We start from the raw sequence: 26138 nt of genomic DNA on the forward strand, positions 1-26138 counted from the left end.
CTCGCCGTTTGTAATGGGCGAGCGGCGATTCTCTGGGATGGATCGGCTGAGCGGCCTGCCCAACACGCAGGTTCCCACCGGCGCCGTCCACACCTGGTCGCTGCCGGCGGGAACAGCGTGGGAACGCTGGGGGGGTGGCCTGTGTGGGGGGGGTAGGGGGGTTCCTGCACCGGGTGGGGGGGACTCAAAAGGGGTCTGGCCCGCGATCGGTGCCCACCGATCGGCAGGCCGGCCTCTCTGAAGGAGGACCTCCTTTCCTCCGCCGCCCTGCAGGATCCATCCGACATCTTCTTGCGGGGCGGCCGCGGGGAGGACGGCAACCGCGCATGCGCGGGTTGGCGCCGGTCAACCTGCGCTTGCACGGATGACGTTATTTACGTGGCGCCGGCCGCGTCATTTACGCGGCGCCGCTTTTATGCGGCGGCAAGGCCCGGCGTGTGTAAATGACGCGGCGCAGCTCCCAGCCCCCCGGGGACGGGAGAATAGGGGGCTGGGAGCGGCCTCCGACGCCGGAGTGAAACCCTCCGGTTTTCACTCCGGCATCGGGACTTAGTCTCCCGATGGGAGAATTGCGCCCTAAGTCCCTGATCTCCTGGTTCACATGATTGCAAAATCCCACAGCACTATTTAAAGAGCAGGACATTTTCTTGGTGTCTTGGCCAACATTACTCTCTCAGCCAATACCAACAAATCAGATTGGTCTGGGGTTTCTGCTCAACTGTGTGATTTTCTTTGGTGCAAAACTCCCAATATAGCTGGCAAAAGATGGCGTAAGTTTCACTGCAAATTACATTCAGCACAATTTTGTTTTCTACGATGTTTTGAGCTAGTTTAAAAAGTATTGTGCCCTGTCCACAAAATTGGTCTTGCCCCAGGCGGAAATAATCACTTTTGTGAGTTTTGATAATTATTTGCAATTCTTCAACGGGGCTCCCGAGCTTAAGCTGGAACTTTTGGGTGCAAGGAAACTAATAGGGACATTTCGAAAGCCTTAGAATCATTTTTATTTAAATTACTAAGGAACTGCCTCAGAATTATATATATTTAATTTACTAAGGAACTCACCAATGTGCCCCAAGCTAACAATGAAATAGTTTCGTAATTCTTTTAAAGTCATTTTCAGAAATTTAAAATTGGGTTTCTAGAAGATGGGTGCTCACGGCGTCGTGAACGCCATCGAGTTTCACAACGGAGCGAAACGGCCCCGATCGCGATCGATTCAAGGCCCGAAAATGGGCTAGGAGGCGGGGACACGAGGAACTCGGGGGGCGTGTCACGAAAGCAGCGTCGTCAGCGCGCGCCGGGCATTGGTGGCGCGTAAAAGTGGCGCCGCGTAAATGATGTGGCCGGCGCCGCGTAACTGGCATCACCCGCGCATGCGTGGTTGCCGTCCTCCCCGAGGCCGCCCCGCAAGGAGATGTCGGATGGATCTTGCGGGGCGCGGAGGAAAGGAAGTCCTCCTTCAGAGAGGCCGGCCCGCCGATCGGTGGGCACCGGTCGTGGGCCAGACCCCGTTTGAGGCCCCTCCCGGTGCAGGAACCCCCCCACCCCCACAGGCTGTCCCCCCAGCGTTCCCACGCTGTTCCCGCCGGCAGCGACCAGGTGTGGACAGCGCCGGTGGGAACCCGTCGTATTGGGCAGGCCACTCGGCCCATCCGGGCCGGAGAATAGCGGGTGTAGCCATTTTGGGTGTCTCGGACGATTCTCCGGCCTGTGCCGCGCAAAACACGACGGGGCCGTTCTCGCCGCTTGGGTGAATCACGGGAGGGCATCGGACCGGCGTCGCGGGGAAAAATGGCGCGCCAGGCGATTCTCCAAACCGGTGCGGGAGTGGAGAATCGCGCCCGGGGGATGCAGTCTGGATTTAAAATGTTTATTCTTTCCAGAAACCCCATTTTCAACGTTCAAATTTTATGCAGGTACCAATTCATAAATATATCAAGGAAACTCATTTAGCAAGTAGAAATTTCTTGAAAAGAATATGATTTAAAACTCTGCCCAATCAGACTGATTGATAGCAGATTTTGAGTTTTGTAATTTGTAAAGGAGTTTGAGCAGAAACATGGGCTGGGATTTTCTGCTCCTATTTGCATTGGTCATGTTTGGCAACAGGAGCAGAAAATATCGCAAGAAGTCCAAAGCTTGCCCCGATCATCCTCCTCCCCCATCCGTGGTAGCCGACTTCCCTGCCATTCAGTGTCAGGAACATAATCGTAATACATTTGCATCTCATTATCAGGAACATGCGCTGCATTTACAGCCGTCCTGCCCCACCCTGTCAAAAAATCCATCCATGCCGGCGGCAATCATGACAAGCATCAAAAGGCTTTTACCTGGCGAGCACACTTCTGAGCTGCCCCACGTATTAAGAGGATACCAACTCAGACTAAGAATGACCGGCCTTTGACTCGGGGGGACTGCGCTCTGACTCGGGGTTACCGGGCTTTGTATCGAGGCTGACCGTGCTCTGTCGCGGGCGTGACCGGGCTCTGACCCTGGGGGCGACCGCGCTCTGTCGTGGGGTGACTGGGCTTTGACCCTGGGGGTGACCGCGCTCTGTCGCTGAGGTGACCGGGCTCTGTCGCTGGGGTGACCGGGCTCTGACCCTGGGGGCGACCGCGCTCTGTCGCTGGGGCGACCACGCACTGTCGCGGGGGTGACTGGGCTTTGACCCTGGGGGTGACCGCGCTCTGTCGCTGGGGCAACCGCGCTCTCTCGCGGGGGCGACCGCGCTCTGTCGCTGGGGTGACCGGGCTCTGACCCTGGGTGTGACTGCGCTCTGTCGCTGGGGCGACCGCGTTCTGTCGCGGAGGTGACCGGGCTCTGACCCTGTGGGTGACCATGCTCTGACCCTGTGGGTGACCATGCTCTGACCCTGGGGGTGACCGGGCTCTGTCGCTGGGGCGACCGCGTTCTGTCGCGGAGGTGACCGGGCTCTGACCCTGTGGGTGACCATGCTTTGACCCTGGGGGCGACCGCGCTCTGTCGCGAGGGTGACCGGGCTCTGACCCTGTGGGTGATCGTGCTTTGACCCTGGGGGCGACTGCGTTCTGTCGCGGAGGTGACCGGGCTCTGACCCTGTGGGTGACCATGCTTTGACCCTGGGGGCGACCGGGCTCTGTCGCGGGGGTGACCGGGCTCTGTCGCGGGGGTGACCGGGCTCTGTCACTGGGGCGACCGGGCTCTGTCGCGGAGGTGACCGGGCTCTGACCCTGGGGGCGACCGCGCTCTGTCGCTGGGGCGACCACGCACTGTCGCGGGGGTGACTGGGCTTTGACCCTGGGGGTGACCGCGCTCTGTCGCTGGGGCAACCGCGCTCTCTCGCGGGGGCGACCGCGCTCTGTCGCTGGGGCAACCGCGCTCTGTCGCTGGGGTGACCGGGCTCTGACCCTGGGTGTGACTGCGCTCTGTCGCTGGGGCGACCGCGTTCTGTCGCGGAGGTGACCAGGCTCTGACCCTGTGGGTGACCATGCTCTGACCCTGGGGGTGACCGGGCTCTGTCGCTGGGGCGACCGCGTTCTGTCGCGGAGGTGACCGGGCTCTGACCCTGTGGGTGACCATGCTCTGACCCTGGGGGTGACCGGGCTCTGTCGCTGGGGCGACCGCGTTCTGTCACGGAGGTGACCGGGCTCTGACCCTGTGGGTGACCATGCTTTGACCCTAGGGGCGACCGCGCTCTGTCGCGGGGGTGACCGGGCTCTGTCGCGGGGGTGACCGGGCTCTGACCCTGCGGGTGACCGGGCTCTGACCCTGCGGGTGACCGGGCTCTGACCCTGTGGGTGATCGTGCTTTGACCCTGGGGGGCGACCGCGTTCTGTCGCGGAGGTGACCGGGCTCTGACCCTGTGGGTGACCATGCTTTGACCCTGGGGGCGACCGCGCTCTGTCGCGGGGGTGACCGGGCTCTGACCCTGCGGGTGACCGGGCTCTGACCCTGCGGGTGGCCGGGCTCTGTCGCGGAGGTGGCCGGGCTCTGTCGCGGAGGTGACCGGGCTCTTGTCGCGGAGGTGACCGGGCTCTGACCCTGGGGGTGACCGGGCTCTGACCCTGGCGGTGACCGGGCTCTGTCCCTGGGGGTGACCGGGCTCTGACCCTGTGGGTGACCGGGCTCTGACCCTGTGAGTGACCGGGTTCTGTCGCTGGGGGTGACCGGGCTCTGACCCTGGGGGTGACCGGGCTCTGACCCTGCGGGTGACCGGGCTCTGACCCTGGGGGTGACCGGGCTCTGACCCTGGGGGTGACCGGGCTCTGATCCTGGGGGTGACCGGGCTCTGTCCCTGGGGGTGACCGGGCTTTGTATCGAGGCTGACCTCCGTTGCGAGGCTGACCGGGCTCTGACCCTGGGGGTGGCCGGGCTCTGACCCTGGGGGTGGCCGGGCTTCGACTCTGGTGGGGGGTATCAACAAGCTCTGATGCGTGGTGAAGGGGGAGGAGTTACCAGGTTCTGACCCGGTGTGAGGGGGATGGTTACCAGGCTCTGACTCGGGGTGGGGGGGAGGGGGTTACCAGGTTCTGATCCGGTGTGGGGGGGACGGTTACAAGGCTCTGACCCGGGGGGGAGGGGCTTACCAGGTTCTGATACGGGGTGGGGGGGGTTACCAGGCTCTGACCCGGTGTGGGGGGGATGATTACCAGGCTCTGACTCAGGGTGGGAGGTGGTTACCAGGCTCTGACTCAGTGTGGGGGAGGGGGGTGGTGGAGAGGGTTACCAGGCTCTGATACGGGGTGGGGGTGGGGGGGTTACCAGACTAGGGAGGGGGGAGGCAACCAAACCCTGACACGGGGGGTGGGGGTGGCGACGGGGGTGGGGGGTGATGGGGGGGGGGGGGGGGCGGAGGAGAGATCACCAGTCTCTGACTCGGGTGGGGTCACCAAGCTCTGACTCAGTGAGTGCGATCCATGTGGATGTGTAATGGGTGTGTGAGTTGAGAGTGATGAGAAGGTTAGTCAATGGGTAGAAATGTAGTGGATAACATTGAATGACAATACAGCGAAGTCTGGAGTGTTGCATTTTAGTAGGACTCAATTCTAGAAGGGATGCAGGAGCAGGAGGACCTGGTAGTGTATGCACACAAATTGTTGAAGGTGACAGAGTGGTAGAGAAAGCAGATAATATGACTGAGGTGATCATGGGCTCAGAAAATAGAGACCTAGGGTGGGTGTTATCTTTTTTTGACTATGGGTCAACTCAGACGGGAAAAGTGGTGTGTAGCTTTTCAGCTGCACTGCTGGTTTTTCAGCCATATTCTTTGACCGACTGAATCAAAAATTCCTGGTGGCAGTGCCAGTCATCCCTGCCAGGAGCCTCGGCCCCTGACAATCGGGGAACCTTTTTTAAAGCGTGATCTAAAAAAAATGCATAAAAAGGATCACCCCACGGACACAGGATAGTCACCATTGGAATTCCCCAATCCCCGACCCCAAACCTCCTAAATGGAAGCCCACTCGGCAATGCCAGGGACCAGTTTTCTGAGGTACTGCCCAGCCTTGCCCAGCTTCACGATGAGAGGCGGGAGGGGGGGGGGGGGGGGGGGGGGTGCGGCTTACCTGTGCCCTCGGTTGCTTCTCTTCACCAGGAACCCCTTTTTCCAGGCATGTTGTAAACCCCATCTACAGAGAGGAGTTCCTTATGTGGGGGGATGATTCAGCGGGGAGGCTCAGTAATTACTTTTGAATTTATGGTTATAGGTTTCCTGACCTTTCATGGCAGGAACCCTATTACGTCTGGTGTGGGAGAGGGGCCTATCTCAACCGGAAATCCCAAGAGCATATAGGCTGTTTTGGGGTTCCTGTTGGATTCTCAGCCCCCTCCCGCTTTCCCGCCTGCCAAAAAATCTCCCCCATAGAGTACAAAAGCAAGGAAGCTATTGTGAATATTTGAGAAACACTGATTCAACTTCCGAGTATTGAGTGCAATTCTGGACATTGCACTTTAGGGAGAATGTGAAGACATTGGCAGGCATGGGGCGTCATTCTCCGACCCCCCAGAGGGTCGGAGAATGGCCGTTGGCCGCCTTGAATCCCGCCCCCGCCGGTTGCCGAAGTCTCCGAAGGGAGAAAAGTCGGCGGGGCGTTAATGTCGTCGCTGCCGCCGGAGAATGTCACGGGTCTGCGCAAGGCAGCCGATTTTCGGCCTGCCGATATTCTCCCTTCCGGATGGGCCGAAGTCCCGTCAACGTGATGACCGTTCACCTCGACGTAAATTAAACCTCCTTTTCATCGGCGTGACCCTGTGCTCCAGGTTCACGCCGACCAGCGTGGAGGTGAGTGATGGCCTGGGGGGTTGGCTCTGGGCAGGCGAAGGCGTGGCCGCAGTCTGAATGCGTGAGGAGAGGTGTGTCTCGGGTTGTGTGTGTGCGGCGGTGGGTGGGGGTTGATTAGAGTGGGCTGGGCTCCGGGGGAGTGCCGGGAGGGGGGTCCGTGCCGGGGAGGGGGATGGGGGGGGGGGGTCCGTGCTAGGGAGGGGGATGGGGGGGGTCCGTGCTAGGGAGGGGGATGGGGGGGGTCCGTGCCGGGGTGGAGGTTGGGGGGGGTCCGTGCCGGGGTGGAGGTTGGGGGGGGTCCGTGCCGGGGTGGAGGTTGGGGGGGTCCGTGCCGGGGTGGAGGTTGGGGGGGGTCCGTGCCGGGGAGGGGGATGGGGGGGGGTCCGTGCCGGGGAGGGGGATGGGGGGTCCGTGCCGGGGAGGAGGATGGGGTCCGTGCCGGGGTGGAGGTTGGGGGGGGGGGGTCCGTGCCGGGGAGGGGATTGGTGGGGGTCCGTGCCGGGGTGGAGGTTGGGGTCCGTGTCGGGGCGGAGGTTGGGGGGGGGTCCGTGCCGGGGAGGGGGATGGGGGGGGTCCGTGCCGGGGAGGGGGATGGGGGGGGTCCGTGCCGGGGAGGGGGATGGGGGGGTCCGTGCCGGGGAGGGGGATGGGGGGGTCCGTGCCGGGGAGGGGGATGGGGGATGGGGGGGGTCCGTGCCGGGGAGGGGGATGGGGGGGGGGTCCGTGCCGGGGAGGGGGATAGGGGGGTCCGTGCCGGGGAGGAGGTTGGGGTCCGTGCCGGGGTGGAGGTTGGGGGGGTGTCCGTGCCGGGGAGGGGGATGGGGTTCCATGCCGGCGTGGAGGTTGGGGGGGGGGGTCCGTGCCGGGGAGGGGGATGGGGGGCTCCGTGCCGGGGAGGGGGATGGGGGGGTCCGTGCCAGGGAGGGGGATGGGGGGGGGTCCGTGCCGGGGAGGGGGATGGGGGGTCCGTGCCGGGGAGGGATGCGAGGGCAAGTGAGTTGGTCCACCTGGCCAGGTGCCAGCCTCCAACAGTTGGACCCATGCGGTCCATGCCACCTGGCTGGGGGGAGGAGGGGATATGGGCAATGATGACATGTCGTCGTTCCCCTCCCCCCCCCACCAGGCCGTCATGTTTTCCGATCATCCAGCGATAGCGGCTGCCGCCACGGCGGCCAACAATGTCTATGTTGCCCTGGATGAGGAGGAGGAGGAGGAGGAGGAGCGTGCCAGAGAGGCGGCGCAGGCTGCCGCAGAGGGACAGCCGGCAGCCGCCCAGGCTGGAGGGACACCTGACCGACAGGACGAGGAGGGGGAGGAGGACATCGCGGCCCCACGGCAACGGAGGCACCCGAGGGCGCCCCGTGTGTACCGGCCCCGGCAGTCATACCAGGACCTCACGGACCGGGAATGCAGGAGGAGACTCCGGATGAGGCGGGAAACCGTGGCACACATCTGCCATCTGCTGGCACACCTGTCACCGCGTGGCACTGGCGGGGGACACCCTCTCCCCGTGTCCGTCAAGGTTACGGTGGCCCTGAACTTTTATGCAACGGGGTCATTCCAGGCACCGAGTGGGGACCTGTCCGGCATATCGCAGACATCGGTGCACCGGTGCATCCGGGCAGTGACAGATGCCCTATATGCCATGGCGCACCGCCACATCCGCTTCCCCGTGGACCGGGCCAGCCAAGATGCCCGGGCCGTGGGCTTCTCTGCCGTGGCCGGGTTCCCCATGGTCCAGGGCGCGATCGATGGGATGCACGTCGCCGTGCGGCCACCTGCAGATAACAGGGCCGTGTTCACCAATAGGAAGGGGACCTATTCGATGAACATACAGGTGGTCTGCGACCACCGCATGATGATCCTGTACGTCTGCGCCCGTTACCCAGGCAGTGGACACGACTCATACGTGTTGTCGCGGTCATCCATCCCCGGCATGTACGAGGGACGCCATCCCCGGCTGAGGGGCTGGTTGCTGGGCGACAGGGGCTACCCATTGCGATCGTGGCTGATGACGCCTATACTGAGGCCACGCAATGAGGCGGAGAACCGCTACAATGATGCCCATGTAGCGACAAGGGGAGTGATAGAGAGGTGCTTTGGCGTGCTGAAGATGCGTTTCAGGTGCCTGGATCTCTCTGGGGGCGCCCTCCAGTATCGGTCAGATAGGGTCGGCCGCATCATTGTGGTGTGCTGCATCCTGCACAACGTAGCCCAGCAGAGGGGCGATGTGCCGCAGGCAGAGGAGGGCGGAGTAGAGGAGCAGCAGGAAGAGGCGCAGTCCTCCCCAGATGAGGGGGTGGGTGTAATGGTCAGGGCAGATGGGGTAGACACAGGCGGGTGGCTGTCCACCGTTACCGGCTGGCCCAGCGGGCACGGGACAGACTGATAGCCGCCCGCTTCACTGACTAGATGGGCGTGGGAATCGGGTAGTATGGCCACAGACCGCACACCATGGCAACAGCCGACCACCCACACCCCCCACCCATCCACCCACCCAGCACCCTCACCCCCCTCCCCAACCCCACCCACCCGCATGCACACCACCCCCCCCCCCATTGCCGATCCACCTGCGGCACAACGGGCCGGGCTCACACAGTTGCGGGTGGACGCGTGTCTATTGCAGGCCATGGAGGATGATGGCAACCCGCCCTGCGGTGAGCTCCTGGCTCCACATCGTTGGACTATGTCTGACCCATGGCCACAGTACCACCATCCACCCGGACCATCCCTGCATGCGGCTGTGACACTGCAACGCACGGTCCCGTCCTCTGCCCGGGGGATGTTGATGGCGGCCCAGGGGGAAGGGGGCAGACTCACCTGGGGCTGAGGTAAGACCACCCCTCACACACACACTTGCGCTCAACGTACATGACACCCCCGCACGCTTTGGACAGAGCACAAAGGCAGCTTCTGTAGGTGTAACATTGACTTTAATAACCAAACGAGTTCATGCACGTGCCCTAGCCCCTAAAACTCATCTGTGCCCTGCACCCGTGCCAACTTACTCAGTGTCTAATTGTTTGGCCTTACGGGCCCTTTGACTATGTCTACGTGATTCCCCAGACGGTACAGCAGAACTGGAGGTGAACTCCTGTGATTCCTGCCCTCTGACTCTGGATCCCTTTGGCGGCCGTTTCCTGGGGCGTCCTGGCCTAGATGGGCCAGGCTGCGGCCCGGGCGACTGGGATGGCGGGCTGCGGCCCGAGCGACTGGGATGGCGAGCTGCCATCCTGTCCTGCCCGTTGCCCACCCGATGCACCTGGGACGGAAGGGGGGGAGTCCGAGGTGTCGCGGTGTACCGGGACCTCCCCTACAGGGGGAGCCGGGACGGACCACACCACCTCCTCCTCCCTCGGGGTGCCCAATGGCCCCCAGGCCTCTACATGGGTGGGGGATGCGAACGGACTGGCCATCCGACGCCCCCCCGACATCTGGCGCTGCCAGTCCTGGAGGCCCGTGCTGGTATCGACAGGGGTCTGCAGGTTTGCAGCCATGGAACCCAGGGGGTTGGCAAACCCTGTCCGTGACAGTGCGACGCCGGCTCGCACATGGCCACTGGCGCCGATGCCCTCAGCGATGGCCTGCAGAGACTGGGCCATGGCCTGCAGAGATTGGGCCATGGCCTGCTGAGATTGGGCCATGGCCTGCTGAGACTGGGCCATGGCCTGCAGAGACTGGGCTATGGCGTTGAGCGCCTCTGCCATCTGGCGCTGGCACTGGCTCATGGCCTCCTGTGAGAGGGCAGCCATGTCCTGGGCCACAGACGCCGCCTGCACGGAAAGCCCCAGGCCTCGTAAACCGTTCCCCATGTCTGACACCGTCGCACCCATTGCCTCCAACGCGGACGCCACCCGTGCGGTGTCAGCCTGGGTGGCACGCATGACCGGCACCACTCCCAGCTCCTGGACGCGGGTGGACTCCTCCACCTGCGACTGCAGCCGCCGCAAGCCGGCCGTCACCCTCTTCGCTCGTCTCCGGGTCGGTGGTTGCATCGGATCTACGTGTGGGTGTGGTAACTCCAGGAACCTGGGATCCATCTGGGCGGCAGATGTTCGCTTGGGCTGGGCTGCCCTCCGACCGCCCGGCCCCTCTCCTACCTACCACCTGCTGTACCGGGACGGCTGTGCTGTGCGCACCAGTGAGTGTACCAGACGCCTCATCACTAAAGTGCCCAACCGAAGTGCGTGTTTCTGCGATGGTGGAGGGTGTTGGTGACAGAAGTGGCGTTGTGTCGTGCTCTTCGTCCCACTCTGAGTCCTGGCACTCACTCTGGCACTTTGGGGTGGGGGTTCGTCTCCACCCATCCACTCTGAGTCACTGTCCGGTATTTTGTCTTCCTGGGTAGTGCTGTCCCGGGTAGGGGTGTCCTGGGCAGTGCTGTCCCGGGTAGTGGTGTCCTGGATAGTGGTGTCCTGGGTAGTGGTGTCCTGGGTAGTGGTGTCCTGGGTAGTGGTGTCCTGGCTCGGATGTGACGGGGGCCTGTGGCTGCCTCCCTCGTCGCTGGGTGGTCGCTCCCGCACGTGACGGGGGTGTCGTCTCCCTGTTGCTCCAGGTCTCTCCATCTCCCGTGGTGTGCGAGGGGCATCCTGCGGGCGTCGCATGCTGGAGGGTCCGTGTCTCTCCGTCTCCCGTGGTGTTCGAGGGGCATCCTGCGGGCGTCGCATGCTGGAGGGGCCGTGTCTCTCCGTCTCCCGTGGTGTGCGAGGGGCATCCTGCGGGCGTCGCATGCTGGAGGGTCCGTGTCTCTCCGTCTCCCGTGGTGTGCGAGGGGCATCCTGCGGGCGTCGCATGCTGGAGGGTCCGTGTCTCTCCGTCTCCCGTGGTGTGCGAGGGGCATCCTGCGGGCGTCGCATGCTGGAGGGTCCGTGTCTCTCCGTCTCCCGTGGTGTGCGAGGGGCATCCTGCGGGCGTCGCATGCTGGAGGGTCCGTGTCTCTCCGTCTCCTGTGGTCTCCGAGGGGCATCCTGCGGGCGGTCTGCATCTGCGGGGATGGGTGCCTGGACGTTTGGTCCTGCGATACACAATGAAGCATGCATGGTTAGACATCAGGCAGTGATCAGGTGATACGGGGGAGGGGGATATAGGGGAGGGGGGATATGGGGACGGGCTGTCGGTGGCTCACTTGCTAGTACGCCCCCGACCTCTGCATCAGCAACCTCCCGGTCGTCAGGTCCGCCAGCCAGTTCCAGGGCCCTTTCCTCGTGTTCGGTCAGTGGCCTCTCATCAGCGGGGGCTCCTCCAGTCCTCACATGCTCCCTATTGTTGTGTGCGCGGTTCTCCTGTGGGGGGGGGGGGGGAGGGTGGCAGGGGTAAAAGGCAACACTGTTAGGCAGGTATATGAATGCACGCCATCGGTTGCGCGTGCATTGCAGAGGTTAAGGTTAGGGCTGGATTCACTTGGGGATATGGGGGAGGGGGGGATATGGGGGAGGGGGGGATATGGGGGAGGGGGGATATGGGGGAGGGGGGAATATGGGAGAGGGGGGAATATGGGGAAGGGGGGATATGGGGGGGATATGGGGGAGGGGGGGATATGGGGGAGGGGGATATGGGGGAGGGGGGATATGGGGGAAGGGGGGATATGGGGGAGGGGGGATATGGGGTGATTTGGGGGAGGGGGGATATGGGGGGATTTGGGGGAAGGGGGATATGGGGGAGGGGGATATGGGGGAAGGGGGATATGGGGGAGGGGGGTATATTGGGGAGGGGGGATATGGGGAAGGGGGGGATATGGGGAGGCTCACCCTGCCTGCTCTGACGAGGTCGTTCACCTTCTTGTGGCACTGGGTGCCTGTCCATGGTGTCAGGGCCGCAGCGGTGACGTCCTCTGCCACTTCCCTCCACAGATGCCGGCTGTGGCGTGGGGCAACTCTGCGGCCGTGCCCGGGATACAGGGCGTCCCTCCTCTGCTCCACCGCGTCCAGGAGCGCCTCCACATCCCGTGACTCGAACCTCGGGGTGAGCGGCGGCCAGCCATCCAGTCGGGTGTTCCGGTCGGGTGTTCCGGTCGGGTGGGGGGGAGCCTTATGAGCCGTCACGCCGTGCGGCGCGTATGACGCTGCACGGCGTGAACCACTGCGCAAGCGCGGATCCCGTTACGTCACTGCTAGCCCATTTCGGGCCGGAGACTTTCGACCCATTTTTCCGACGTGACGCAAGTCGGATTTGCGCCGTTTTTTGCGCCGATCGGCGGACTTTCTGCCGATAACGGAGAACTTCGCCCCTGATAGCTCAGTTGGGAGAGCGTTAGAGTGAAGATCTAAAGGTCCCTGGTTCAATCCTGGGTTTCAACATCAGGGCGAGTGCTGGCTTTCCTTGCTATCTGTCAAGTTGCCCTGCCTTTATAGGCGGCACGATGGCACAGTGGTTAGCACTGTTGCTTCACAGCACCAGGGACCCGGGTTCGATTCCTGGCTTGGTTCACTGTGTGGAGTCTACACGTTCGCTCTGTGTGTGCGTGGGTTTCTTCCGGGTGCTCCAGTTTTCTCCCACAAGTCCCGAAATACGTGCTTGTTGGGTGAATTTGACATTCTGAATTCTCCCTCCATGTACCCGAACAGGCGCCGGAGTGTGGCGACTCGGGGGATTTTCACAGTAACTTCATTGCAGTGTTAATGTAAGCCTACTTGTGACACTAATAAAAAAAATATTATTATTATTATTATGATTTACAAGAATGTTTCCAGGGATTTCAGTTACATGGATAGATTGACGAAGGCTCAGGCTGCTCTCTTCAGAGCTGGGAACTTTGTGAGGAGATTTGATCAAGGTGCTGAAAATTGAGGGCTAAGGGCAGAGTAGATCGAGAGCAACTGTTCCCATGGGTGACCGCATCAGAAACAAGAGGATTCTGATTTAAGACAATGGCAACGTGAGGAAGCGAGTGGTTAGGATCTGGAATGTACTGCCTGAGAGCGTAATAGAGGCAGATTCAATCGTGGTTTTTAAAAGGAAATTGGATAATTACTTGAAGAGAATAAAATTGCAAGGCTAAGGGGAAAAGGCAGAGGGGTAGGACTAGCTGAGTAGCCCTGAGGCAGAGCCGGCAGGGAAAAGGCTGTAACCATTCTATGATCCTAGTGTACTATCTCCTCTGATTGCAGTATGATATTACATAATTGCCCTAATTCTGTCTAATTTACTTGTTGAAATGACAACAAATTATTTCTTTATATTATGACTAAATAAGTTCTTAAGTACATTACACACCAGAAGGAACATTTCATGCAACACCATAACTAAAATATTTGACAACTATTAAAACACTTTAATTTCCATCGAGTTGTGACCCAATTTATTTATTTTTTTTGCTGTAGGCAACTTAAATATTTGTGATGTACTGTATAAGTCAAATTTACCAACATGAAATTAAGTATTTGACCAGCCATTCAACAAGCCTTCAGGCTAATGCATGCTACATAAGAGTATGTAATTAAAACCACATGAACTGGAAAATCATAGATTATAGTGATCTACATGACTGTGTAAATGGTTCTTATCACTATTGTTCTGAATAAATTTCCTCTTTCTGCATGTGCCTTTACTTTTAAAGGAAAAATGTAAAAAAGTTCTGTAGAAAGGTAAAGCTCCTTTTGCTATGCATGTATTCAGTTTTGCACAAGCAAAAATACTCTTCCAATCCACCTTTTTTGTGAAAATCTACCCGTATGTTGTGTGGGTTCTCAATATAATAAACAATTTGCATCATTGCATAGACAAGTGGATATATAAAAGCTTGATTCATTCATTAGAGAGCAATTAAGCAATGACTTAAAATGATTCAGGGTTTGAAATTAAGAGAAAATGGCAATTATGCAAAAGAAATGGTTATTAAAGCGTCACAGTAGCCGGTGGTTCCACAGTTATGTAAATAAATACTAAGCTTGCATTTTTTAAAAACAATTTTAATGAGGTAATTTTGGCATTTCAAACAGCAACAGTATAAAAATAATGTACAAAGAACAATAAATATAGTGCAAACTCCGACTCCCATCTCTCCAAGGCCCGCCTATTTAACCCCCTATTCTCTGCTACCCTAGCCCGCCCACCCCCTGCTGACGATTAATTCTCCGCGAAGAAGTCAATGAATCGTTGCCACCTCCGGGATAACCCTAACAAAGACCCTCTCAAGGCGAACTTAATCTTTTCTCGGCCGAGGAAGCTCGCCATATCGGTTAACCAGGTCTCCGACTTCGGGGGCTTTGAGTCCCTCCAAGCTAATGATATCCGTCTCCAGGTTACCAGGGAGGCAAAGGCCAGAACATCTGCCTCTTTCTCCTCCTGGACTCCCGGATCTTCCGACACCCCAAAAATCGCCACCTCTGGACTCATTGCCACCCTTGTTTTCAATACTCTGGACATGACGTCCGCAAAACCCTGCCAATATCCCCAATATGTCCAAGTTTTGGACATGCCCAGAACATGTGGACATGGTTCGCTGGTCCGCCCTCACACTTTACACACCTGTCCTCTACTCCAAAGAATCTGCTCATCCGGGCCACTGTCATGTGGGCCCGATGGACCATCTTGAATTGGATCAAGCTGAGCCTTGCGCATGTAGCGGTCGCGTTGACTCTGCTCAACGCGTCTGCCCATAAGCCATCCTCCATCTCACCCCCAAGCTCCTCCTCCCACTTACGCCTCAGCTCCTCGGTCTGTGTCACCTCCGCCCCCATAAGTTCTTTGTAAATGTCCGAGACACTCCGCTCTCCCACCCATCCCCTAGACACCACCCTATCCTGGAACCCCCTTAGTGGCAGGAATGGGAAGGATGATACCTGCCTGCGCAGAAAGTCCCGCACCTGTAAATATCTGAATTTGTTCCCTCTTGCCAACCCAAACTTCTCCTCCAGCGCCCTCAAGCTGGGAAGATCCCTTCCAGGAACAGGTCCCCATCCTCTCAATTCCCGCCCTTCGCCATACTCCAAGCCCCCCCATCCAAGCTCCCCAGAGCAAACCAGTGGTTGTCACATATTGGGGACCAAACTGATGCTCCCACTGCTCCAACGTACCTCCTCCACTGACCCCAGATCCTCAGGGCCGCCACCACCACGGGGCTGGTGGAGTATCTCACCGGTGGGAACGGCAGAGGTGCGGTTATCAGTGCCCCCAAGCTGGTGCCCCTACATGAAGCTGCCTCCATTCATCCCAAACCGACCCTGCCCCCACCACCCATTTCCTAATCATAGCAATGTTGGCCGCCCAGTAGTAATTACTGAAATTTGGCAGGGCAAACCCCCCCTCTCCCCGATTCCTCTCGAGCATCACCTTCTTCACTCAAGGGGACTTACCCGGCCAGACAAAGCCCAGAATGATTTTGTTAACCCTCTTAAAAAAGGACCGCAGGATGGAAATTGGGAGGCATTGGAATAAAAATCTCGGTAGGACCGTCATCTTAACCGTCTGCACCCTCCTAGCCAGCGACAGCGGTAGCGCATCCCATCTCCGAAACTCGCCCCTCGTCTGCTCAACCAACCGGGACAAGTTCACCTTGTGTAATCGGCCCCAGTCCCATGCCACTTGAATCCCTAAGTACCTAAAACTGTCCCCCACTAACCTAAACGGTAACTCCCCCAGCCGACCCTCCTGTCCCCTTGCCTGGAGTAAGCTTGCATTTATATAACACCGTTTACATCTTCCCAAAGTACTGCACAACCAATTAATTTACTCACCGTTGTTCTGTAGGCAGACTGCCAATTTGCAAGTGGCAAACTTAATGTTTGGAATGTTTCCAGTCTCTTTGCACATTCTTATTCAATTTGCTGAAAATATTTTCTCAGCTGAACTAAATAAAAAAAGTTGGATAACTTACAATACTTTTAAGTATTCACAAGTATTTAGTGTTGAGCCCTGATGGAATTCTCTTTCAGCTTTATTATATATTTTGACGAAGTTTAAGGTATGAGCTAAAACCATCTACTCCCTCACAAGGTATTTCCCACATCGGGATGCTGTACACCAATTCTTGCAGAAGAGAAACAATACTTTCTAAAATATATTTTGAAAAGTTTGTATGTTTGTGACATTGTGCTACTCTTTAAATGTAAAATGTATTTAAGTATGAGAAAATTGGCAGAAGCTAACAAATGTGACCTGTAAACTGCAATGTTAAATAGTTGCAATTAATTTCAGAATATTTATTTTGCAACGCACTAAACTGCTGTAACCACACAATTGATAAAACATTGTATTGTGCAAATTATTCACACAATCATGACGGCTATTTAATTGCACTAATTATTTATTGGGTTTCAGCAAGTAAAAGTACAATAGGCAATTGTATTTTACTTTTATGCTGGCCATCAATTTCAAAGGAGGCAGAGTTCATTTAGAACTTGGATTGGCAGGAAGAATGAATAGTAGGGTCCTCTATTCCTCAGTACACATAAATTGACATTTTGTTCAATAATGTAAACCTTTAACAAGAAGGTCCAATAATAATTTGCTGCCAGAGGTTCTGATAATCGTGATGTGTTAGGCTGCACCTGCAGAATACGTCAGTCCTAAGGTACTGCAGGCCAGGTCAGGGTCAGAGCTGCAGGAGGGGATCTGGTTAATGTTCATGGAACGGTCTTCCAAAAAAAAGTTAGAAAATTTATGGAGGTGCTGTTTTGCGTATAGACGCTTCCACTTCAAAAGACAAACAGAAACACTGGTACAAAAGCAAAAACACTGGGTTCCTCTCCTACCATGATCAGCACTTTGCAAGAGTTAGAAGCAAGATCATTCTTGATGATTACATGTTTAAAACGTTTGCCTTCACGGTTTTATTTACTTCCTTCCAAATGTTCTGCTTTGTAAGAAAAAGTATTTAATTTTAATTATTGTTCATTGTTTGTTACAGACAGCCCTTTCATCAGCATTAGGTTATGATAAGAGAAAAATAAATCAACATAAGTTTATCGCTATTACTATCTGCTTTTTGGAGTACCGCAGATATTTATCAATATTTTAAAGTAGGTGAGATAAAAAAACTAAAATGAATAAATAACATTTAACTCAAAGGAATGTTTGTTTCCTATTGTTTTCAGATAGTTTAATTTTCACTATGTTGTTTCAATTTTCACTATGTTGTTTCACAAGAACCCATTGAGTCTTATTGAAATGGTTTGCACTTCCATTGCTCTATACAGGTGAAGAATGTCTGACACTTTGAAACGTGCAACTAGTAACAGTGATAACATCTGAAATGTTGGTTTAATGCTCCTGTAAAAAGTACATTCTAAGTCCTGAACATCCAAAGAATTTAGAAAGATAAAGCAAACTAATTCAAATGGCATATTGCAAGAATATTCAATCATGGAGCGGTTTTGTCTTCTCAGTCCCTGGGTTTGTACTTAATAAAGTATGTACAAAAAGCAAAATATTGCATTGTTATAAAACATAAAGGGCTATCAAACATTTCCAAATTCTTATTTTGTGCAATTGATGTAATGTATATATTTTCTCTAAACTAATAAATGCACGAGATTTACCTATTTCTATAAAAGCTCAACAATTTACTCCCTGTGCACTGTAAATACAGAGCATCTCTCTTCCTCATCCCAACCCGACCTCCTTATGTATTTGAAAAATATCTACGTCGCAATTCACTTACAATTGCATTTTCAAAAGTTCATCTAACCTTTGCCCCTCCAATCGCCGCAACATTTCTGCGGCTACTGATTTACTCATCCGCATCCTCAACTCCACCTTTGATGTCCTAGCTCCCCGCCCCCCCCCCCCCCCCCCCCCCCTCCCCCACCGCCCACAACTTACTTACTCTCTCTCTCTTTCACCCTGCCCATTCTCTCTGGTCTGGCCCTCATCTCTGCTCCTTTAATTCCAAGGGACACAAACTTGAAAGGAAATGGCAAACCACTGATTTAAGCATATCTACCAGGTTTATCCTGGAATGCAAAGATAACCTCCGGCTTCTTTCTAAACCTCTCTAGCCTGTCCTCTCAGCTCTCACCTCCTTAGTTTGAGGAACTCATGGACTTCTTTGTCACTAGGATCGAAATAATCCGATCAGCTGTCACTGTCGTGTCCTTCCCTTCCACTAGCCTACTTAGCCAAATTTTGTTTAATACACCCCTGCCCTAGCCATGAACTTGCAACTTTTACTAGTTTGTGTCCTAACTCCCATAATGCTCTCTTTGAGCTCATCTTGTCCATGACACCCAGCTCCTGTTCCCTCAATATTATTCCTGCTAAAATGCTGAGCACTGAATCTCCCCTCTTGGCGCCCATGTTAGCTGATATTGAAAACAGTTCTCTCTCTTCCGTCATGTCGCTCCCTACTGTAAATCTACCCTCATCAGCCTCTCCTCAAAAAAACCTCTTGACCCAACATTCTTGAAAATTACTCTAACCTCCTTGTCTCTGTCACCTTTCAAATGCATTCCCAGATTCCAAAAACTTCAGGTTTGAATTCCTCCAATCAGCGGCGCAAATCAGTCGGGCATCGCGCCGTCCCAAAGTTGCAGAATGCTCCGCATCTTTGGGGGCCGAGCCCCAATCTTAAGGGGCTAGGCCCGCGCCGGACGAATTTCCGCCCCGCCAGCTGGCGGAAAAGGCCTTTGGTGCCCCGCCAGCTGGCACGGAAATGACATCTCCGGGCGGCGCATGCGCGGGAGCGTTAGTGGCCGCTGACGGAATTCCCGCGCATGCGCAGTGGAGGGAGTCTCTTCCGCCTCCGCCATGGTGGAGACTGTGGCGAAGGCGGAAGGAAAAGAGTGCCCCCACGGCACAGGCCCGCCCGCGGATCGGTGGGCCCCGATCGCGGGCCAGGGCACCGTGGAGGCACCCCCCGGGGTAGGTGGTTTAATCTACGCCGGCGGGACAGGCACTTTAGCAGCGGGACTTCGGCCCATACGGGCCGGAGAATCGCGGGGGGGGCCGCCAACCGGCGTGGCGCGATTCCCGCCCCCGCCGAATATCCGGAGAATTCGGCAACCGGCGGGGGCGGGATTCACGCCAGCCCCCGGCGATTCTCCGACCCGGCGGGGGGTCGGAGAATCTCGCCCCAGGTTTTTGCTCCTGCCAAAGTACTTAAGAAGCTCTTGTCAATGTTACAAATGACATCCTATATGTGACTGTGACAAAGTTAAACCTATCCTCCTCATCCTGTGCAAACAGCCTTTGACATGGTTGACCACACTATCCTCCAATGTTTCCCCACTGCCATCCAGCTGGACAGCACTCCTCTCACCTGGTTCCATTCTTACCATCTAATCGTAGCCAGAGAATTGTTTGCAATGGCTTCTCTTCCTACTTCCCCACTGTTACCTCTGGCTTCCAGCAAGGATCTATCCCTCCTATTTCTCATCTATGTGCTGCCCCTCAGCAAAATCATCTGAAGGCACAATGTTGGTTTTCATGTATACTCTGACAAAACTCAGCTCTGCCTCATCACCATCTCTCTGGATTCCTCCACTGTCACTAAATTATCAGACTCCTTATCCAAGATCTAGGATTGGATGAGCAGAAATTTCCGCCCATTGAATATTGGGAAGACCGAAGATATTGTTTTCAGTCCCAATTCTAAACTCCATTTCCTTCCTCTTCCCAATAATAGTCTGAGATGAAGCCAGTCTGTTCACATCCTTGGTATCACACTTGATCGCAAGAGCTTCCCATCTCATATTTTGCCATCACTAAGACTGCCTATTCAACCTCCGTGGCATTGTCTAACATTGCCCCTTCTCAATTCATCTGCTGATGAAATCCTTTGAAATGCCTTTGTTACCCTTAGACTCAACTATTCCAACTGCTCCTAGCTGCTCTCCCACATCCTACCCTCCCTAAACCTAAGGTAATCAAAACCTCTGCTGCTCATGTCTTAACTCACAGAAATCCTGCTCCTATGTCACCCCTGTGCTCACAGACCTACATTAACTTTTAGTTGAATAACATCTTGATTTTAAAATTGTTATCATTGGGTGGAATTTTCCAAACTGGAGCTAGGACAGAATTTTCCCAAGATGATAAAAGGTATGAATAAAGTAGACGTGGAGCCAATGCATCCTCTTATGGGGCATTCTAGACTGAGAGGTCATTGTCTTAGGATAAGAGTAAACACATTTAATACAGAGTTAAGGAGAAACTACTTCTCCCAAAGAGTTGAGAATCTGTGGCATTTGCTACCCCAGAATGCGGTGGATGCTGAGACAGTGAGTAAATTTGAGGAGTTAGACAGATTTTTAATTGGTATTGGGTTGAAGGGTTACGGAGAACGGACAGGACGGTGGAGTTGAGGCCAGGGTGAGATCAGCCATGATCGAATGGCGGAGCAGACCCGATGGGCCAAATCGCCTGAATCTGCCTCTATATATTATGAACTTATGACCCACCAGCAGGTTCATTGGGGGGCGGGATAGGGGGGGGGGAGGGGGGGGGTGGCATGGGAGAGAATTGGCAGTAGTCCAAAACTTGATTTCAGCACAGAGTGAATTACCTGCGGGATGTTCTGGTGCTCACCAAGGCGGATCGTAAACCCACTGTTGGCTGTCGTGAAACTGATTTGCATCCTGCTAAGGAATGCAAATGCAGGCCTGACCAGAATCTTTCCCTCCATCCCTCACACTCCAATTCCCCATGACACCAGCAGGGAAAAAATGCCAGTCCAGAAAACATCTGGAACAGTGTGGCATGCTGAAGTCGGGACCCACTTGAACGATGCCTGGGCAGCCTCCAGAGCTCAAGCTGGAGCCGCCATCAACCCTGAACTTCAGAACACCACAGCGGTGGGTGGAGTGAGCTTCTAGATTCCGTGTCATGAGCAGGTCAATCTTCCAACCTCAGAATATTCCTGGAGGTCCATCTTCTTTCTCAGGAGGTCCATCTTCTTTCTTCAAAAGTAGCTCAGTGATGTTGGGTGTCTTTTTAATATGGAACCCGGAATGATAACTGGACTCACGCCATCATGTCCAACCTGCCACGGAATAGAAATCGTTGCATAGTTAATTAGGTCAGGGCTGGGAGATATGGCATGGTTTCCTACTAGTCTCCACATCACCTTTATCACTCCGCCATGGGATTTGTCCCAGATGGGAGAATTTCATCCCCAGTGCGGCGGTGATGGGCTGGAAAGTCAGCATGATTTATTTTGGGCAGCGGGCTGGATTTATCGACCAGATTTTCCACTTTTCAGCTAATATGCATCAATGAGGAGCTTGTCGAATCTCGTGGTGGGTTGGACAGGGACCTGTCATTACCACATAGGGTTGAAGGTTCTGGTGCTATATTTTAATGGGGCAGGCACAGACATTCTCTCATAGCACAGATCTGGGGCGAGATTCTCCGACCCCCCGCCGGGTCGGAGAATCGCCGGGGGCTGGCGTGAATCCCGCCCCCGCCGGTTGCCGAATTCTCCGGCACCGGATATTCGGCGGGGGCGGGAATCGCGCCGCGCCGGTTGGCGGGACCCCCCCGCGATTCTCCGGCCGGGATGGGCCGAAGTCCCGCCACTAAAATGCCTGTCGCCCTGGCATAGATTAAACCACCTACCTTACCGGCGGGACAAGGCGGCGCGAGCAGACTCCGGGGTCCTGGGGGGGCTGCGGGGCGATCTGGCCCCGGGGGGTGCTCCCACGGTGGCCTGGCCCGCGATCGGGGCCCACCGATCCACAGGCGGGCCTGTGCCATGGGGGCACTCTTTCCCTTCCGCCTTCGCCACGGTCTCCACCTAGCCCCTTAAGGTTGGGGCTCGGCCCCCAAAGATGCGGAGCATTCCGCACCTTTGGGGCGGCGCGATGCCCGACTGATTTGCGCCATTTTGGGCGCCAGTTGGCGGACATCGCGCCGATACCGGAGAATTTTGCCCAAGGTTTAGCACAGTAGGCAAAACAGCTGGCTTGCAAATCAGAACAAGGCCAGCAGCATGGGTTCAATTCCCCTACCAGCCTCCCCGAACAGGCGCCGGAATGTGGCAACTAGGGACTTTTCACAGTAACTTCATTTGAAGCCTACTTGTGACGATAAGCGATTTCCATGTAATTTAATTTAATTTAATTTCAGCAGGCCAGGTGTGATGTTTGAACTTCTGCACTCTAGTGCTCAAACAATCAAAACCCTCCGCTCAAGGCTCTCGGGATTCTCCTCAAGGCCATCCAGGAAAGAAAGGAGGTCCTCTTTCTGAAGGATGGGAGCACAAGTTCCTCCCACACTACTCTGCAAATGACGTATTATGTTGGATCTTGCCTGGTCAATCACTAATTTTCTCTTCTCTCTAATGTACCCATCAGCAAGAAAAGATGCGGCATCCACAGCAGAGATGGAGACAGCCTGGCAGCCTATTGACTGCTATGCTCTGTTGTCTGAGATAATTTTGGCGCGTCCTCGCCTCAACTCCAGCCCGCAGAGCATATCAGATGACGAGATCGAGGTTAGGTGGATTGACTATGATAAATTGCCTTTGGTGTCCAAAAAAAAAGGTGGGGTTACTGGGTTACGAGGATAGAACATAGAACATAGAACTTACGGTGCAGAAGGAGGCCATTCGGCCCATCGCGTCTGCACCGACCCACTTAAGCCCTCACTTCCACCCCACCCCCATAACCCAATAACCCTTCCAAACCTTTTTGGTCACCAAGGGCAATTTATCATGGCCAATCCACCTAACCACATCTCTGGACTGTGGGAGGAAACCGGAGCAGCCGGAGGAAACCCACGCAGACACTGGGAGAACGTGCAGACTCCGCACAGACAGTGACCCAGCAGGGATACCTTGTCCAAAAAAATTATGTGGGGTTACTGGGTTACAAGGATAGGGTGGAGGTGTGGGCTTAAGTAGGGTGTTCTTTACAAGGACCTGTGCAGACAGGATGGGCTGAATGGCCTGCTTCTGCAGTGTAAATTCTATGATCATATTATGTTCACCTGCACCCTGCACCAGCGCAGATAACTGCGTCTCGGTGTATCCTGGTTCTAGAGCAGGTTCAGGGTCACAATCTGCTGATCATCCCACCAATATGGGTCCACAGCAAGCAGAGTCAGTGGCAGCTAAGGTATCTGACACATAAGAACATAAGACCCTAAGGGCTGCTGGAGACCAATCGCCTGCTGAGTCCGCGATACAAAGATAGGCAGAGGAACATCAGGCAGAATTGTCAGAGGCCCTCACCAGACTGGAACAAGGGTAGTGAAATCCGTCCACATCCTGTCTGATGTTGCGGCTCTGGCATGCGAGTGCATCGAGGTCTCTGTGGGAGGGTGACACCACTTCACAAGCTCTGCCTGTTACCCCATCAACTCCAGCTGCTCAGACCAGAGCAGCGGACCCTTAACAGGCTGGAGTCATCCAGACGTTGGGCCTCCAGAGGACACTCGCGAAAGTTATCTCACAACACAGTCAGCAGGCTGCCTCTATCTCTGCTGGCGATCTCACAGCTGCACATGAATTTCGCAGGGAGTTATTTGAATGCACAATGGTGGCACGGCTGTTCATTCACTGTTTATAATCTTCAATATTGTGAATATATTTCACATTTATCCTTCTCCAAGTCTGTTATTGAACAGTTAATTGATGTGATGCAAAGTCCCGCGATCATGCAAGAGCTCAAAATAAACCCTCGCGAGATGTTGGAGGTAGATAGGAGTTATGCAGAAGATGGGGATCCAGCGAAGTTGGAAAAGAGGAAGGAACTACAGGCGAGCTTTGATCGACTGTCTACCAGGAAGGCGGTGCGCCAACTGAGGCGAGCAAGGGGAGCAGTTTACGAGCATGGAGATAAGGCAGGTAAGGTATGTTAGCAGGTCAGCTTCGGAGGGAGGCAGCGGTAAGGGAAATTGTTCAGGTGAGGGACAGGGCAGGGAAGTTGGTGGTGGCTCCGGATCTGATTAACAAGGTCTTTGAGGAATTTTATTAGAGGTTGTACAGGTCAGAGCCACCTTGGGGAGACTGGGAGATGCAGGAATTTCTCGATGGGTTGGAGTACTTGAGGTTAGGGGAGGGGGACAGGGCTATATTAGAAGGAGCGATAGTGGAGCAGGAGATAAAAGACGCGATTGGGAGGATGCAGTCGGGGAAGGTGGCAGGGCCGGATGGGTTTCCGGTGGAATATTATAAAAAATTCAAGGATAAGCCATTACTGCTGATGGTGGGGATGTTTGAAGAGGCGATAGGGAAGGGGGTGTTGCCACAAACTTTGGGGCAGGCATCAATTTCCCTGTTGCTAAAAAAAGATAAGGACCCGACGGAGTGTGGGTCGTATAGGCCCATATCACTTCTGAATGTGGACGCAAAAGTATCGGCGAAGGTACTCGCGGGTAGTCTGGAGGAGTGCCTCCCGAAGGTGCTAGGTGAAGGTCAGACGGGGTTCGTGAGAGGGGGGCAGCTCTTTTCAAACGTTAGAAGGGTATTGAACGTAGTTATGGCACCGGCGGAGGGGAAGAAAACAGAGGTGGTGGTGGCATTGGACGCTGAGAAGGCGTTCGACCGGGTAGAATGGGGGTACTTGATGGCAGTTCTGGAGCGGTTTGGGATTGGACCAAGATTTGTGAACTGGGTAAAGCTACTATATAAGGAGCCGAGGGCGAGTGGCCGCACAAACAACATCATCTCGAGATACTTTTCTCTCCACAGTGGGAATAGGTAGGGATGTCCTGGGCGAGATTCTCCACACCCGCGCCGGTTGGGAGAATCGCTTGGGCCACTAAAATTTCCCGGGACGCCGGTCCGACGCCCTCCCGCAATTCTCCCAAGCAGCGGGAATGGCCCATTCGAGTTCCGCGGGCCGCAGGCCGGAGAATCGCCGGAGACACACAAAATGGCGATTCTCCGGCACCCCCGCTATTCTCAGGCCCGGATGGGCCGAGCGGTCAGGCCAAAACGGCGGGTTCCCCCGGCGCCGTCCACACCTGGTCGCTGCCGTCGGGAACAGCCCACCGATCGTCGGGCCGTCCTCTCTGAAGGAGAACCTCCTTCCTTCCGCTGCCCTGCAAGATCCGTCCGCCATCTTCTTGCGGGGCGGACTCAGAGAGGACGGCAACCACGCATGCGCGGGTAACGCCAGTTATGCGGCGCCGGCCGCGTCATCTATGCGGCGCCGCCTTTACACGGCGACAAGGCCTGGCGCGTGTAGATGACGCGGCCCCGATCCTAGCCCATTGTCGGGGCCTGAATCGGTCGGGATCGGGGCCGTTTCGCGCCGTCGTGAACCTCGACGGCGTTCATGACGGCGCAGGCACTTCGGCGCGGGAGTGGAGAATCCCGCCCCCTATGTCCCCCCTGCTGTTTGCACTCGCGATTGAGCCGTTGGTCATCGCATTAAAACGTTTGGGGGTATGGAAACGAATAGTGCGGGGGGGGGGAATCAGAGCATAGGGTGTCCTTCTATTCCGATGACTTGCTGTTATACGCTTCGGAACCGAGTGTGTCGATAGGGGGAATATTGGAGCTGCTTCGGGTGTTTGGGTCTTTCTTGGGATACAAACTAAATCTAGACAAGAGGGAGTATTTTGTGATGTCTCGGTGGGGGCAGGGGGAGGAGGTTGCCATTCCGTAGGGCAGGGACTCACTTTAGGTATCTGGGGGTGCAGGTTGCCCGGGAATGCTGGGGGGCTTCGCAGGTACAACATTTCTAATTTGGTGGGGAGAGTGAAAGCTGATCTGGCAAGGTGGGATGGTCTCCCTCTGTCACTGGGGGGCCGGTACAGGCGGTTAAAATGAACGTGTTGCCGCAATTTCTGTTTATTTTCCAATGCCTGCCGATTTTCCTGCCAAAGGCTTTTTCAGATAGATTGAGGGAATGATTACTTTGTTCATATGGGGAGGGAAGGTGGCCAGAGTTACAAAGGTGCCGCTACAAAGGGGAAGGCAGGCAGGGGGTTTGGGTCTTCTGAACCTGATGTATTACTACTGGGCGGCGAATGTGGAGAATGTGCGGAGCTG

At 55.6% G+C, this 26138-nt stretch overlaps 1 protein-coding gene and 1 non-coding gene across 4 annotated transcripts in view; both read left to right on the forward strand.

The window, feature by feature from the left end:
* ldah (lipid droplet associated hydrolase) overlaps window positions 1-26138 on the forward strand; it is a 521342-nt gene that overhangs the window by 140319 nt on the left and 354885 nt on the right. The gene's annotated exons all lie outside the window — the stretch shown is intronic.
* On the forward strand, window positions 12485-12566 carry trnaf-gaa (transfer RNA phenylalanine (anticodon GAA)). The gene has a single exon. It is a non-coding gene; the product is annotated as a tRNA-Phe (tRNA).

This window comes from Scyliorhinus torazame, chromosome 4 (genome assembly GCF_047496885.1).
Source record: "Scyliorhinus torazame isolate Kashiwa2021f chromosome 4, sScyTor2.1, whole genome shotgun sequence".
Lineage (NCBI taxonomy): Eukaryota > Metazoa > Chordata > Chondrichthyes > Carcharhiniformes > Scyliorhinidae > Scyliorhinus > Scyliorhinus torazame.